Below are 6,000 nucleotides of genomic sequence, written 5' to 3'. Positions count from 1 at the left end.
TCTAGTAATATTCTTCTTTTAGACGGATCTAACTTTTTAGATTGGAAAGAAATCGTGTTATTCACTTTGGGCTATATGGATTTAGATCTGGCCTTTAGAATTGACGAACATCCCGCTCTTACAGTGCAGAGTACAACCAATCAGAAAACTGCCTCTGAGAAGTGAGAGTGCTTGAACAGACTTAGCCTATTGCTTTTGCAATCTCGGGTGACTAAGAATATTCGAGGTGTCATTCCTCTCTGCAGGACAGTGAAAGAATTTCTGGGAACCATTGAGGCTCAATTCGTCACTTTTAATAAGGCAAGGATCAGTACGCTCATGTCTAAATTGGTATCTATGAAATCTGCTGGTGACAGTCACATTCGACAACATATTTTGGAAATGAGAAATATTGTGACTCAATTAAATAACATGAAGTTTGCCATCTCTGACTCCTTCTTTGTCCATCTGATCTTAACCTCATTACCTACTGAGTATGGACCCTTCAAAATCTCCTACAACACACATAATGATGAGTGGTCTTTTAGTGACGTCTTGGCCAAGTGTGTTGAAGAAGAGGAGAGATTGAAGGGTGAGAGGGTGCCAAGTGCACATATGGGCCACTCATAAGAATAAACAGAGGTCAAGGCCAAAGAAAAGCTCCTTAAAAAAAAGAATCAGAAGAAAGTCACTGGGGAGAGTTCAAACTCTCAGGCGAAAGCTAAATCCCAATCAGAAGGCTCTTCTATAAAGTGTTTCTTCTGCAAGAAGAAGGGGCATAAGAAGGTGGACTGTCTGAAGTACAAGAAGTGGCTCGAAAATAAATGCATTTCTAAATAAGAGGAAACCAACAAAGCATGAAAGAAACATCTTTTCTGGAAATAGGATGCGTTTGCATGTCAAAAATATTGGGACCTGCAGAATTGTATTGGAGTCAGGATTCATATTGGATTTGGTCAATACGTTCTATGTTTCATCCTATAGTCGGAACCTGATTTCAATTTCAAAACTTGATAAGTTTAACTTTGTATTTAAATTTGAAAATTCCAAACTTATTATTATGAAAAATTCAATAAATATAGGTTCTGCATATATGTGTGATGGTTTGTATCGAATAAGAACCAAATTCCAAATTCAAGAATCTCACTCTATTGAAAACACAATGATTGGCAATAAACGTGGCCTAAAGGATGATCAATCCTATCTGCTTTGGCATCGGAGGTTAGGACATATCTCGAAAGAGAGAGTCCAAAGACTCGTGAAAGAGGGAATCCTCGGATCTCTTGATTTTATGAATATAGAGCCATGTGTTGACTACATAAAGGCTAAGCAGTCTAACACGTATAAGAAAGATGTCAAACACAACAATGAAAGGTTGGAGATAGTGCATACGGATGTGTGCCACCCTTTTTTACCATGTTATATGGGTGAAAAGTATTTTGTCACCTTTATAGACGATTACTCACGGTATATGTATCTCTACTTATTATCTGAAAAATCAGAGGTCTTTCAGGTTTTTAAGGACTTCAAGAAAGAAGTAGAGAAACAAACCGATGAAGTTATTAAGGTTGTCAAGTCTGATAGAGGTGGCGAATATTATGGTCGTTTCACTGAGATAGAACAAAAAGAAGGTCCATTAGCGTGGTTTCTAAAGGAAGAAGGCATTGTACCTCAGTATACCATGCCTGGTAGTGCTTACTAGAATGGTGTAGCTCAAAGGAGAAACCGTACGCTTAAAAAAATGGTCTGAGCGATGTTGAATCACTCAAACCTTCCTTTGACCATATGGGGTGAAGCTCTTAGGACAACAATGCATATTTTGAATAAGGTTCCTACGAAGGTTGTTCAAAAGACTCCTTACGAGTTATGAATCGGTAGAAAATCTTCTTTGTCATATATGCGCATATGGGGATGTCCAGCAAAAACTAAATTGTATAACCCATATATAAAAACTTTTGATCCTAGGACAACTAGTGGTTTCTTCCTTTGTTATCCAGAAAGGTCAAAAGGCTTTAGGTTTTATTATTCATCTCATACACCACAGATAGTAGAAATAGATAAAACAAGATTTCTTGAAACTGGTTCTATTGGGATAGATGTGTCTCAAAATATTAAGTTTGAGGAAATGCAGGATTCAGATTTCACACCTGCTAAGGATAAAGACCTAATTTTTTCTATCATTGTCTCTTCGGGTAATGTAAGAGAAAGTCCGGTTAATGAACATCAATCCCAACTAGATCTGGTTGTTGATGGGGATATACAACAACAACAAGATACAAAGGCTCATTTTGAACCACCTGTCGCACCTGTATGGAGATCCACCAAAATCAGGAAATCTACTATCCATCTCGACTATGTGGTGTATTTACAAGATTCAAATGATTTCATAGACATTGATGAAGATCCCTTCACATTTGCAGAAGCCATTGAAAGTGAAAGATCAACACATTGGATCAATGTCATGAAAAAAGAGCTTAACTCTATGGCAAAGAACAAAGTGTGGAATCGTGTACCTCAACTTATTGGAGTTAGACCTGTTGGTTGTAAATGGGTTTATAAGACCAAAACAGACTCTAAAGGTCATGTGAAGAGGTACAAGGCTAGGCTTGTTGTAAAAGGTTTCACACAGATATAGGGCAATGATTATAATAAGATTTTTTCTCCTGTCACAACTAAGGAATTATTGAGGATAATCATGACCCTCGTAGCTCATTTTGATTTAGAGCTACATCAAATGGATGTAAAAACTGTCTTCTTGAATGGGGATCTGGATGAGGAGGTTTACATGCAACAACCTCTTGGTTTCAGTATAGATGACTCGAATAACTTAGTTTGCAAATTGAATAAGTCAATTTCTGAACTTAAACAGGCCTCCCGCCAGTGGTATAAGAAGTTCAATTAGGTAATTATGAACTTTGGATTCACTAAAAACATTGTTGATCAGTGTATTTACAATAAGACTAGTGGGAGTAAGTTCATAATTTTGGTTTTATATGTTGACGATATTCTTCTTGCAACTAATATTTTGAGTCTATTATATGAAACAAAAGATTTTCTTTTCTCTCATTTCGATATGAAGGACATGGGTGAGACCACTTATGTCCTTGGAATCGAGATCCGTCGTAACAGAACTAAGGGTGTCCTTAGCCTCTCTCAAAAATTCTATATCATTAAGGTTCTTAAAAGATATGAGATGAAAAACTGTTCTCCTGGTTCGGCACCTATAGTGAAATGGGATAAATTGAGCTTAAAAGACTATCCTCAAGATGATATAGCGAAGGCTCAGATGGATATTATTTCATATGCTTCAGCGGTTGAAAGTTTGCAGTACGTGCAGACCAGCACTTGACCTGATATAACATTTGTTGTGGGAATGCTTGGTAGATATCAGTCAGATCCAGGCATTGCGCACTGGAAGGCAACAAAGAAGGTCATGCACTATTTACAATGAACAAACGACTTTATGTTGACCTACAGGAAAGCTGACCACCTAGAGGTCGTTGGATACTCTGATGCGGACTTAGGTGGGTGTATTGACAATAGAAAATTCACTACTAGATACATTTTCCTACTAGCGGGTGGTGTTGTCTCATGGAGAAGTGGAAAACAGTCTACCATTGCTGCTCATACCATGGAGGCTGAATTTATTGTTCTATACGAGACTTTGTCACAGATCATTTAGATAAGAAACTTCATTATATGTCTTGATATTGTGGACTCTATTGAGAGACCACTAAAGATCTTTTATGATAATGAAGCAGCAACATCCTTTTCAAATAACAACAAGAGCTCAACATCGTATCGACACATGGAGTTAAAATATTTTGTTGTTAAAGAAAGGACTAAGAATCATCTGGTATGTATTGATACAATTAGGGCGAAGGAAATAACTGTGGATCCCCTTACTAAAGGGCTAGCACCGGGATTGTATTTCCAACATGTAAAGGGGATGTGTCTTTTTGATTCCTTCTGATGTATGACAATACATTAAATGATCACATTTGTGTATATGAATTTGATTCTCTATGGCTTTGTATATTGTTGATTTTGCATAAAGGATCTCTCATATGGGTTAGAAAGAATAGCAAAATAACAATATTAAAGGACCAATAGAATAGGTGAGAGACCAACCTATTCATCAAGGTAATTTTCTACATGCCTAAGCACTGAAGGTGAATTGTAGTGTAGTACATGGGAATATGAGTGTTCATATCCATGACTCATATGATTCATCCTTGTGATAAAGAGTGGCATGTGAACCCACAAGAAGAATTAAATCGAGATAACGGTATACACTTCGATTTAGTACACTTTTGGTGTCAATGAGTCAAGTGGGAGAATGTTGGACATAATGAGTCTGGGTCCAACCCATAGGGTGACCCGGTTTGACAGTCATTAGTGGGTCACATTAGTGGCCACATAATGGGGTTAGTGGGTGGGAGTTACGTGACCACATTCACGTAACTACCTATTTCTCTCATTATATAAAGGGGTAGGATGCTACGAAAATGATGAGAGATTTGTAGCGGTAATCCTACCCAAATCCACATCTAGTTTACATGGTATAGGGTCCTGCTCACCATCGACCTAAGGCCTGGGCTCATTGTGGGCATCGACCGACTGAGGAGAACGCCGAATTCCCTGCACGCGCTCTATGGCGAATACAAGTACGCTTTTTGTGTTTGTTTTACAGAAAACACCAACATTATATAGTTGTCTGCCTTTAATTATTGCTTTTCTGGCACAACAGTTTATGTTAGAATAATGCAACTTTGTCCAACAACAGTCTTATTTCCTCTCAACTTGTGTACCTTATTCTTGAAGATTTTGAACATCTTCAAGACTGTGCTGATATGTAGATGTGAAGTGCAGTATCACTTAGAGAGTGGACTTTGCAGGTTATAATATGACATGACATGGCGTGTGTAGGCCATTTTAGCCCATCATGTGTTGTCCCCTGTTTGGTTAGCTGTTGGGGCACTAAGGTGACAACTCCTGCTTGACCACAAGAGAGCAAATTGTTTTATGAAGATGATGGGTCATGTAAAGAAGAGAAGATTGGCTTGCTTTCGAGTCATTTTGGCTATTCTTTCTTTGTTTTTTGTCATTTGGTGAAAGGGGTGCCATTAGACTAATTGAGTCATGGGACACAAAAAGTATTATGTAAAGAAGGAAAGCATCATAGTTTTTGCGAGAATAGTTTGAAATTCATTGTTTCTCATACTTCTTCATAGTGCATGTGTTGTATGAATTTGCAGGAATCCATTATTTCTGGTAAGAGGCACGCTAAGCTACTAAGTATGCTTGGGATCTCATTTCTGTTTTTAGCACCATTTAAAAGCTGTCCTCTTACTTAATGATGTTTTTAAGAAAGGATCCTATGTGATCGCTGCTTTGAAACCGTGTATGTTTCTCATTTTCTATATTTTTGACACTGGAATATGATTATTCACCAATTTATCAAATGATGGTCAGCTTATTTCTGCAGTTTGGATGAACTTTTTGTCATTTATCATTGTTCTTATTTTGGCAACATTATTTGCTTAGAGTTCCTGGCTCAGCACTTGTCTTGAAAGTGCATATTGATCTAACCTCCTGCCCTCAGTGCAACAAATGGACAAGTCACCTAATTCCAAATTACTTATACAGTTACATTGCAAGGCAGCCTTAAGCAAGATAGGGTCTCTGAGCTTCTGCAGCATTATGTTTCTTGCAGTTTCTCACTTAGCTTGTTACTTTTGTTGAAATCATTATTCATCTGTGGGTGTGACTTCACCTAAGCATGTGAAAATAATGATGAAAAGTTCCTGGACTCATCTCTCATGTAGTGTTTTGGGTTGGAAAGCACACCCATTTGAATATTAAGACTTTCACTATCTACTTTTGAAGTTCCCATGGATGTTTGTTTTATGCATGGCATTTGGCCAAGGTTTTGCTTCCACTTCCTGGGCTGTCAGAATGAAGATCGCCTTGGGGTCTTGCTTTCCTCCATGAAGCCGAAAAATCAGTTATATATCGGGA

The sequence above is a fragment of the Nuphar pumila genome, chromosome 12 (genome assembly GCF_984573655.1).
Source record: "Nuphar pumila chromosome 12, dmNupPumi1.hap1.1, whole genome shotgun sequence".
Lineage (NCBI taxonomy): Eukaryota > Viridiplantae > Streptophyta > Magnoliopsida > Nymphaeales > Nymphaeaceae > Nuphar > Nuphar pumila.
This window is presented reverse-complemented; position numbering follows the sequence as displayed.